Genomic DNA, 12,057 nt, shown 5'->3' with positions numbered 1-12,057 from the left:
AAGCAAACATGGCCGCCAGGCTTGCTTTGTTAAATTCAATTGAAAATCTGTCACATGATCTGAAAATCGCTGTCCACCAACTTTCTCCAACTAATTTGGAAAGGAACAAAATGCCAAAATCAAAATCTACAAAGCTCATAGAGACACATCAGAGACAATGCAAATCTGTAACTGCTGCAAAACAACAATTCACACTAAGGGGGTGAAAACTTACTGTATCAAGCGTCTTTTTTTTTTTTAATCAATTAAGCCATTTTTTATTTTCAAATATTTCAAGGAAGGAAGGAAAGAAACAATATAAAGAACTGAAATGATCAGATGTTTGCCTCAAATTGGCATGTTATACTCTATGATATGGAGGCATCTTGTGTTTTGAAAGGATGCTAGGCTAGTTAAAATGAATACACTGAAACCCACTTTATTTTACAAAGCCCAATCTGTTATACAGTAAATCTGTAACAGGAACATAGATAGTGACACCGAACAAGTTTTATTTAGATCTCTTTAGTTCCAAGGGTCAAATCCTGCAAATAATCAGGAAAAATGTCAGCCTTCATGTTGCCTGATAGTTTGACATTGTAATTCTATCCACGTTCACTGGATATGAGCAGCCGCGTGCTCTGATTGGCTACCCTACTATTAAGATATCAGCTCATATACCATGAGTAGAGAAAAACAAAATGGCGGAGCGTGTTGCTGAACCAACCGGGGATGAAATAAAAACTCTACTTAAAAACAAAACCCCAACAATTATTTTTAAAAAAGCAACAAAATATGGAATAAAAGTATTTGATGGTAAGAACGTCTCTTTTTTTATTTTTCAAGAATTATTATTATTGCATTTTTCACAAATTGCTACTGTCATTTTGCAGGTTTGGTTACATTCTAAGTGGAAATGATTTTGTCAGACGTTTTGTATAAAGTTTTTATTTATGGAATTTGCAAAAAATAAAAATAAAAATGCTCTGTTTCTCAAAATCCAGTGAATGTGGATAGAATAAAACAGACTCAATCTCGTCGTACATGGCTTATAGCTATCAGCTCATGTACGACTCGATTTCGTGGAATAACTGTTAAATGTGACATTAACATTAATAAACCTTAACGTTGCATTCAACATTAACATTAAACTCTTACTTAAAAAAAGTATTTTTGTTCTCGGCCTCTACATAGAGTCTTCTCGCAAAGGGACAAAGAACCAGTTAAGGTACTAGATCAGTTTTTTTTTTAAACAAATGTACACACTTGGATAAACGAGCCATTCAACTGTTTTAAAGGATTCTTTGGATAGTTAACGGTTCTTAGCTCCAAAATGGATTCTACTCGGAATCCTTTCTGATTGGGAGACCCTCAGGTCCAAGGTTCAACACTGCAGCTTTTATTGCACGTTTTATGGTCTGAAATGTTCACGATTTAAACTTATTTAAAAATGAATCTTCAGGGGATTTTGGATATTTAAGATAATAAAGTTCCTTGCGGGGCGGCACGGTGGTGTAGTGGTTAGCGCTGTCGCCTCACAGCAAGAAGGTCCTGGGTTCGAGCCCCGTGGCCGGCGAGGGCCTTTCTGTGTGGAGTTTGCATGTTCTCCCCGTGTCCGCGTGGGTTTCCTCCAGGTGCTCCGGTTTCCCCCACAGTCCAAAGACATGCAGGTTAGGTTAACTGGTGACTCTAAATTGACCGTAGGTGTGAATGTGAGTGTGAATGGTTGTCTGTGTCTATGTGTCAGTCCTGTGATGACCTGGCGACTTGTCCAGGGTGTACCCCGCCTTTCGCCCGTAGTCAGCTGGGATAGGCTCCAGCTTGCCTGCGACCCTGTAGAACAGGATAAAGCGGCTACAGATAATGAGATGAGATGAAGTTCATTGCTGATTGAGAAACACTTTGTTGTACTACATCAAACCCTTAAGGGTTTCCCCAGAGGCACAAACCAAAGACACCAAAAGAGGCTGCTTTAGGAACTTTTCTCCTAGTTTAAATATAATAGCATCAGGTACCACTGGATGACTTTGCGGCTACTTATCCACAGTCTGCGTATGCTTTAATGGGCTACACTGTCCAATACTCATTTCCACCCCACTTTCTGTCGTTAAAGATGAATGCTCTGTTATTATTGGCCCCGCCCTTTTACACTGGCCCCTCTCGCCATGGACTGGTAAATGCTGTAGAAGGGGCGGAGTGTCTGGGCACCTTATATGGCAGTTGTTCAGTTTGATGACTGGAGGAATCAGCATGACAGCATCCCTGCTATCTGCAAGGTCAAAGATCATCTGACTGGAGTTTAAAGAGGCAGAGGAAGGAGAAGAGCACTTAAGGGCTGGAACAGCAATCCCTCCTTGCAGGCAGTCAATGTTGAGTTCAGACAAGGCCAGTGTGTGCGTGTTGGTGTTTGTTTGAGGTTCTGAGCAGCTTTTTGAATTTCGCCGTCCTTCTAGCGTATCATTTTTTTGGCTGGCTTGCTTCAGCCTGTGGTCCCGGTTCTCATAAAGAAGTGTGTTTGCACAAATGAAGATGAAAAGGCCCACCCCCATTATAATAGGGCCTACTAATTTCAGTTTTTCTGAGGGCGTTCGGCCAGATGGTGCATGATGTGGTACTGGTCTCCGATTGCGATGGGGCCAGTATCCACCGACAGCCACTCCAATGCCTACAAGTAGCAACACACCAGCAAAGAGCACACAAGCTCCAGGAGCAGATCGAAGACGCAAACCACCAATCACAGGCCCTTTATCCTTCTGATGAAGTGAATTATCCGGTTCTAAAACACTCACACCTGTTACAGTGGATCCATCCATCTCGGACATTCTGCTGATAAAAAAAGAGGTCAAATTACTATCATGTTTAGATGACTCACTGTAGATCCGTGACTAAAAAAAAGTGCTGTAACAGGTTTCTTGCATGCTGTATTATTAGCATTATGCATCAAAGTTACTAAGACTACTTCCCTAAGTAATTCAGTTCATCAAAAATACAGTATGACCACTGCAAATAACAAACTACAAATAAGTTTGTAGACACCTGACCATCACACCCATATATAGGTGTTCCACAAACTGTTGCCACAAATTTGAAGCACATGATTATACAGGTTGTCTTTGTATCCTCACTGGAACTAAAGGGCCCCAAACCTGTTTGAGCATGACAGTGCTCCTGTGCACAAAACAAAGTCTATGAAAACATGGTTTGCTAAGGTTGGTGTTGAAAATGTGTGTTTTGCACAAAGCCCTGACCCCAGCCCCAGTGAACACCTTTCGGATGAACTGGAACATCAATTCCTGATCTCACTAATGCTCTTGTGAATTAATAAGTAAATCTCCACAGCCATGCACCAAAATCTAGTGGAAAGCCTTCTCAGAAGAATGGAGGTTATACAGTGGTGCTTGAAAGTTTGTAAACCCTTTAGAATTTTCTATATTTCTGTATAAATATGACCTAAAACATCATGAGATTTTCACACAAGTCCTAAAAGTAGATAAAGATGACCCAATTAAACAAATGAGACAAAAATATTATACTTGGTCATTTATTTATTGAGGAAAATGATCCAATATTACATATCTGTGAGTGGCAAAAGTATGTGAACCTCTAGGATTAGCAGTTAATTTGAAGTTGAAATTAGAGTCAGGTGTTTTCGATCAATGGGATGACAATCAGGTGTGAGTGGGCACCCTGTTTTATTTAAAGAACAGGGATCTATCAAAGTCTGATCTTCACAACACACATTTGTGGAAGTATATCATGGCACGAACAAAGGAGATTTCTGAGGACCTCAGAAAAAGCGTTGTTGATGCTCATGAGGCTGGAAAAGGTTACAAAACCATCTCTAAAGAGTTTGGACTCCACCAATCCACAGTCAGACAGATTGTGTACAAATGGAGGAAATTCAAGACCATTGTTACCCTCCCCAGGAGTGGTCGACCAACAAAGATCACTCCAAGAGCAAGGCATGCAGTAGTCGGCGAGGTCACAAAGGACCCCAGGGTAACTTCTAAGCAACTGAAGGCCTCTCTCACATTGACTAATGTTAATGTTCATGAGCTCACCATCAAGAGAACACTGAACAACAATGGTGTGCACGGCAGGGTTGCAAGGAGAAAGCCACTGCTCTCCAAAAAGAACATTGCTGCTCATCTGCAGTTTGCTAAAGATCACGTGGACAAGCCAGAAGGCTATTGGACAAATGTTTTGTAGACAGATGAGACCAAAATAGAACTTTTTGGTTTAAATGAGAAGCGTTATGTTTGGAGAAAGGAAAACACTGCATTCCAGCATAAGAACCTTATCCCATCTGTGAAACATGGTGGTGGTAGTATCATGGTTTGGGCCCGTTTTGCTGCATCTGGGCCAGGACGGCTTGCCATCATTGATGGAACAATGAATTCTGAATTATACCAGCAAATTGTAAAGGAAAATGTCAGGACATCTGTCCATGAACTGAATCTCAAGAGAAGGTGGGTCATGCAGCAAGACAACGACCCTAAGCACACAAGTTGTTCTACCAAAGAATGGTTAAAGAAGAATAAAGTTAATGTTTTGAAAGGGCCAAGTCAAAGTCCTGACCTTAATCCAATCGAAATGTTGTGGAAGGACCTGAAGCAAGCAATTTATGTGAGGAAACCCACCAACATCCCAGAGTTGAAGCTGTTCTGTACGGAGGAATGGGCTAAAATTCCTTCAAGCCGGTGTGCAGGACTGATCAACAGTTACCGGAAATGTTTAGTTGCAGTTATTGCTGCACAAAGGGGGTCACACCAGATACTGAAAGCAAATGTTCACATACTTTTGCCACTCACAGATATGTAATATTGGATCATTTTCCTCAATAAATAAATGGTCAAGTATAATATTTTTTGTCTCGTTTGTTTAACTGTGTTCTCTTTATCTACTTTTCGGACTTGTGTGAAAATCTGATGATGTTTTAGGTCATATTTATGCAGAAATATAGAAAATTCTAATATGTTACTGTGTTTCAGAAGAGTCAAATTATTTGGCTGTATCAAGCAAAGAAAACAACTCAGGAGGTTGCTGAAATTAGTGGAATTGAGTTAAGAACTGTACAAATGTACAAACGTACCCTTTTTGCTTTCGTCTCCAAGAGCACTGATCGCATTCCCCAAAGACAGCAGGCCTAGGTTGATGCCGATTCCTTTGAGACGATTTCCTTCAGCCTTGGTTTTCTTCTGTCTCTTGGATCCAGCAAGATCTACCAAGTGCAGTTTGGAGACCATGGCATTGTTAAAACCTGAAGAATAGTGGTGAACCATCAACTACGGGGAAGAAATTTGGTTGGGAAAAAATCATGACGAAGCATGATCAGAGATCATTTAAACCCTTGGTGAAGTTCAATCATAAAAAAAATCAACAGTAGAACTCATGGTGATGTTTAACAGTAAAGTAAGAGCATTTACACATGCACAATCCAATGAGAACTCACAGGATTGAAACTAAACAGCTGTGTGGCCATAAGAAAACCACTTGTTAGTGAGACTAATCAGAAGAAAAGGCTTCAATTTGCTGGGGAGCATAAAGATTGGATTCTGGAGCAATGGAAAAAGTCAGAGTGATGTTCATGTCAGTGTAAGAAGGGAAATGTATGAAGTAATGCACCCATCATGCATAGTGGCCACTGTACAAGCCTCTGGAGGCAGTGTTATGATCTGGGGTTGCTTCAATTGGTCAGGTCGAGGCTCAGCAACGTTATGTGGCAATAAAATGAAGTCAGCTGATGACCTGAACGTCCTAAATGACCAGGTTATCACATCAGTGGATTGTTTCTTCCCTGAAGGCACAGGGAAGTGCTCAAATTGTGAAACAGTGGTTCAAGGAGCATGACAAAGACAAGATCTCGGCAAAAGATTAATGCAACTCTGTATGGAAATAAATGTTGTGATGTTGCATAAGGTTGTTGAAACAATGCTATGGGGAATGCATGCTATAATCAAGGCTAAAGGCAGTCCAACAAAAATATCAAGATGTGTGACTTTTTTTGGCCGGGCAGTGTAGAAAAGCAAAGGGGGACTAAATCTGAAATGGGATGTTTAACAAGCACCTATATATACGGTGGCGGCATGGTGGTGTAGTGGTTAGTGCTGTCGCCTCACAGCAAGAAGGTCTGGGTTCGAGCCCCGTGATTGGCGAGGGCCTTTCTGTGTGGAGTTTGCATGTTCTCCCTGTGTCCATGTGGGTTTCCTCCGGGTGTTCCGGTTTCCCCCACAGTCCAAAGACATGCAGGTTAGGTTAACTGGTGACTCTAAATTGACCGTAGGTGTCAGTGTGAATGGTTGTCTGTGTCTATGTGTCAGTTCTGTGATGACCTGGCGACTTGTCCAGGGTGTACCCCGCCTTTCGCCCGTAGTCAGCTGGGATAGGCTCCAGCTTGCCTGTGACCCTGTAGAACAGGATAAAGCGGCTAGCGATGATGAGAAGTATCCACAAACCGGCCATATAGTGTACTTTGAGTTTTGGTATTGGATGGATTTTAGACTAGTTTTGATTAGTCATGCCTTTGTCACTTACAACCCTGGCAACCATGACCCATAAGCTTTAATTATCTGACCCTTCTATTTGATTTTCAATCCTTGAACTCATCTGGGTTTTCCAAGATACTGGCTAAACATAGTAGCCTATGAGAGGGTACATTTGTTTGTGACAGTAAAAATACATTTCCATTCTGAGTTTCTCCTGCATCGTGTAATTGCTTTTGGGGAATAATCTTTAAATTTGATTTATCCCCCTGCGATGCATAATGTAGGTGTACTCAGCACTGAGCCGAATTTGAATTGAGGCAGCATTCAGCTGAAATTTCAGTGGGTTTTTCAGACTGTGAATGAAGAAGACCGATTCATGACCAGTTTATGATTTCGATCGGATAATCACCCTGCTAAGCTCAGGTTAGCATCGCACTTGCCTAACGCATAGCAGGAGGTCTCGGGGATCCCTTTAACTGTAAAATAAATGCCGCAGATGCCCTCAGTAGGCTGTAGATTTATTTCATGAACATGCTAACGATACAAAAATTAGAATCAGAATCATGTTTATTGGCCAAGTATGTTGAAACACACAAGGAATTTGGTTCTGGCAGTCGGTGTCTCTCTCGTGATACGGGCTGGGGGTGTGTGTGAATATATGTATGTGTAAGATATGTATATGTAATATAAGAAAATATTATATATGTGTATGTAATGTGCAATATGGATAATAGACATTACACAATATAATAATATGCAATCGACAATAACTAGTATAACTATTATATACAATGCACATAATATACAATACCTATATTACACACAGTGTCTAAATATCTGTATTATACAATATCTATCTGTAATCTAAATATCTAAAAAAAAAAATTATATATATATATATATATATATATATATATATATATATATATATATATATAATGCATAAAATAATAATAATAATAATAATAATAATAATAAACAATATCAATAATATACCGTATACATTATAAATATGTATGCAATATAAACAGGACACCATGTACAGACAACATGCAGGATATTTACAGACAGTGCATTATTAGGGTTGTTTTATCTGTAACCACTTATCCTGTGTGGGGTTGCAGGGGGCAAGCTGGAGGTTATCCCAGCTGACCATGGGCGAGAGGCAGGGTACACCCTGGACAAGTTGCCAACTCATCGCAGGGCTGACACACACATAAAGACACAAACAACCATTCACACTCAATTTAGAGCCACCAATTAACCTAACCTGTATATCTTTGGACGGTAGGAGGAAACCCATGCAGACACAGGGAGAACATGCAAACTCCACACAGAAAGGCCTTCATTGGCCGCTGGGTTCAAACCCAGAATCTTCTTGCTGTGAGGCAACAGTGCTAACCACTACACCACCGTGCCACCTGCATTATTAGGTGCATTATTGAAATAACATTATGGCTATTTATTGGAAGCATGAAGTGTTTTAGTCCCAAAATTTCCAGAGACAGAACACATTAGGTCCAAGTTGACATTAAAACTGCTTGTTTACGTGACCAATCCATCCATCTATTATCTATACCACTTATCTGTCAGGGTCGCTGGAGCCAACCCGAACTGACTTCAGGCAAGAGGAAGGGTACACCCTGGGCAGGTCACCAGTCTATCACAGACAGACACAAACAACCATTCACACCTAAAGGCAATTTCAAGGAGCCCCAATCAGCCACAAGGTTTGAACCAGAGTCTTCTTGCTGTGAAGTGACAGTGCTAACCACTGCACCACCGTGGCACCCAGTGACCAATCAAACAGGAAAATAACTATAAGAATTCCAGAATATATTAAACACAAACCCCAAATTGAGAACCACTGTCCTGTAATGATTCTGAAAGTAAATGCAGATATTCCGAATTTAAATAGAAATAACAATTCATAAACTGCATGTCTGTATGTGTGTGTGTGTGGTGTCCTGTTATGGACAGGCGTCCCATCCAGGATGGATTCCAGTCTCGCCAGGACAGGCTTCTGATCCACTACAACCCTGAGCAAGATAAAGCACTTACTGAAAATGAATGAATGAGGATGTACCGTATATATGTGCTTGTAATTTTGCAGTAGACTATGACGTATATGTGCATGCATCCCCCTGCACGCGCTCACTCACTCACACACACACACACACTCTCTCTCTCTCTCTCGCGCGCGCGGGCGAGCGCTGAGGACGTACACATTCAGTAGTTTTGAATACTAATTTCTCTCCCCAGCCACCACGTGATTCAGTGATTTTACCTCCTGAGCCTCTGCGTCCTGATGTCGCTTCACTTTGGGTCTTTGGTGTCCAGATGAACCCAAAAATCAGATCTGATTTCCATTTAGTGAAGATGAAAGCTGAGTGGATCCTTGACCCTGCGCTTCTGCTCTGTATCTCTGCTATTCCTAGTATGAGAGCTCAGAGTTTGTGTCTGACGGTTTAATTATCCAGTGACGCAGAGACAGGATTGGGAGGGGTGTAGTGGAAAAGAGAAAGAGGAGGAACATACACACGAGACAGAGAGAGAGAGAGAGAGAGATTGTGGCTGAGGGGTCATGGGAAGATTAGCACAAGCCTGTCTGCTCCCACGATGGGCTACTGGTTTATTCTTAGACTCACTTGGGATTCAGACTTGTTTTACCCACCAGGTCTTTTGTGGTCACTGTTTATTAAATGACCCAAAAAGTGAGATTTCTATGGTTAGGGTGATGGTTAGGGTTAGGACTGTTCCAAATATATAAGATTGGTGCACAGATTAGTGTAAAACTTACACTTTGTCCATTTAAAAAGACTTTCTGGCTAAAACTGTTGAGTTACTTATGGGCTCAGTTTGGGACTCGACACAATGGTTATCAGTCCATCCATCCATTATCTGTATCCTGTCCTACAGGGTCGCAGGCAAGCTGACTATGGGCGAAAGGCGGGGTACACCCTAGACGAGTCGCCAGGTTATCACAGGGCTGACACAGAGACAAACAACCATTCACACTCACATTCACACCTATGGTCAATTTAAAGCCACCACTTAAAGTGCCATTCCACCATTGGATGTATTTTTTTGGCATAAAATACAATATATTTTATGACAACATGACTAGACAGAGAAATCTTTTAGCTTCAAAATGATATATCAAACATAATTTTTTGACAACGACAAGTATATTAATTTTGCGACCAAAGTCACCTACCCTTTTAATTTCCGCGCGGTAGTGAAACGTGATGTCATCGGCATGTTCCCCTTCTTGTGTACCACGTCACGTGTGACGTGGCACAGATTATCAGCAATGGCGGATAGAACGCGATTGTCAGCTTCGGAAAAGAAGCGAAGGAAAATAGCAAGTGATGCCCAAAGGAGACGGTCGATGGTGAATATCGGCACAGCAATCGACAAGTGGAAATCGCGTTCTATCCGCCATTGCTGATAATCTGTGCCACGTCACACGTGACGTGGTACACAAGAAGGGGAACCTGCCGATGACATCACGTTTCACTACCGCGCGGAAATTAAAAGGGTAGGTGACTTTGGTCGCAAAATTAATATACTTGTCGTTGTCAAAAAATTATGTTTGATATATCATTTTGAAGCTAAAAGATTTCTCTGTCTAGTCATGTTGTCATAAAATATATTGTATTTTATGCCAAAGAATACATCCAATAGTGGAATGACACTTAACCTAACCTGCATATCTTTGGACTGTGATGGAAACCGGAGCACTCGCAGGAAAACCACGCAGACATGGGGAGAACATGCAAACTCCACACAGAAAGGCCCTCGTTGGCCATTGTGCTAAAACCCAGGACCTTCTTGCTGTGAGGCAACAGTGCTAACCACTACAACACCATGCCGCCCTGGTTATCAGTCATCCATCCATTATCCATAACCGCTTACCCTGTATAGGGTTGCGGGAAAGCTGGAGCCTATCCCAGCTGACTATGGGTGAGAGGCGGGGTACACCCTGGACAAGTCATCACAGGGCTGACACAGAGACAAACAACCATTCACACCTACAGTCAATTTAGAGCCACCAATTAGCCTAACCTGCATGTCTTTGGACTGTGGGGGAAACCGGAGCACCCGGAGGAAACCCACGCAGACACGGGGAGAACATGCAAACTCCACACAGAAAGGACCTCGTCGGCCGCTGGGCTCAAACCCAGGACCTTCTTGCTATGAGGCGACAGTGCTAACCACTACACCACTGTGCCGCCCTGGTTATCAGTCATACTTTTTTAAAAGAATCAGTTGAGCATTACATTAAGCAAGATAAGTAAAAGTCACTTCAGGGCATCTTTACATCTATTTCACAGTTATTCCATAAAATCCAGTCGTACATGAGCTGATAGCCAAGAAGACGCGTAGCGCCAAGTGGGCTACAAGCCATGTACGACAAGATTGAGTGGAATAACTGTTTTTATTCCATCCACAGGCGGCACGGTGGTGTAGTGGTTAGCTCTGTCGCCTCACAGCAAGAAGGTCTGGGTTCGAGCCCCGTGGCCGGCGAGGGCCTTTCTGTGCGGAGTTTGCATGTTCTCCCCGTGTCCGCGTGGGTTTCCTCCGGGTGCTCCGGTTTCCCCCACAGTCCAAACACATGCAGGTTAGGTTAACTGGTGACTCTAAATTGACCGTAGGTGTGAATGTGAGTGTGAATGGTTGTCTGTGTCTATGTGTCAGCCCTGTGATGACCTGGCGACTTGCCCAGGGTGTACCCCGCCTTTCACCCATAGTCAGCTGGGATAGGCTCCAGCTTGCCTGCGACCCTGTAGAACAGGATAAAGCAGCTAGAGATAATGAGATGAGATGAGATTCCATCCACATTCACTTGATTTTGAGAAACAGAGCATTTTTATTTTTTGCAAATTCCATAAATAAAAGCTTTATACAAAACATCCGACAAAATCATTTCCGCTTAGAATGTAAACAAACCAGCGAAATGACAGTAGTGATTTGTGAAAAATGCTACAATAATAATAATTATTGAAAAATTAAAAAGAAAGATACATTCTTGCCAACAAATACCTTTATTCCATATTTTGTTGCTTTTTAAAAAAATATTTTCAGGGGTTTTGTTTTCAAGTAGCGTTTTTATTTCGTCCTCGGTCGGTTCAGCAACACACTCCGCCATTTTGTTTTTCTCTACTCGCGGTATATGAGCTGATAGCCTAGTAGTAGAGTAGCCAATCAGAGCGCACGATTGCTCATATCCAGTGAATGTGGATAGACTAATCCTTGATATATTTTTTAACTTCAGCTCTGACACACTTGTTGTTTGCTGATCAAAGATTGCTGCTAAGTTTCTGTTAAGGTTGGGCTCTCATCCAGAGGCTCTTTTTTTATTGTTTGCTGTTCTGGAAATTAGGAATTACATAGCCTATATCCATCTTTATTTTCAACTCTTTGGAATTACTCATGGAGTTATTTGCTTGGCAGCTTGTGACTATAGTTGGAGCTACAGGTTCCTGGCTTCCAAAACTGGGGACAGCCTCTTCTAATCTAATCTCTTTTGCTTCATTGAGTGTATTTTTTATATATTATTAGTGCCCTTGTTTGTACAGTTGTTTCTACA

The 12,057-nt window shown here is 41.7% G+C and overlaps 1 long non-coding RNA gene across 1 annotated transcript; it reads right to left on the bottom strand.

Annotated features, from left to right (window-relative positions):
* Positions 1–286: 286 nt before the first annotated feature.
* LOC132867948 (uncharacterized) lies at positions 287–8,888 on the bottom strand. Its single transcript, XR_009650790.1, has 3 exons — positions 8,752–8,888; positions 5,072–5,264; positions 287–2,802 (listed from the first exon to the last, which is right to left on the bottom strand). It is a non-coding gene; the product is annotated as an uncharacterized LOC132867948 (long non-coding RNA).
* Positions 8,889–12,057: the final 3,169 nt, after the last annotated feature.

This window comes from Neoarius graeffei, chromosome 19, assembly GCF_027579695.1.
Source record: "Neoarius graeffei isolate fNeoGra1 chromosome 19, fNeoGra1.pri, whole genome shotgun sequence".
NCBI classification, from domain to species: domain Eukaryota; kingdom Metazoa; phylum Chordata; class Actinopteri; order Siluriformes; family Ariidae; genus Neoarius; species Neoarius graeffei.
This window is presented reverse-complemented; position numbering and strand designations above follow the sequence as displayed.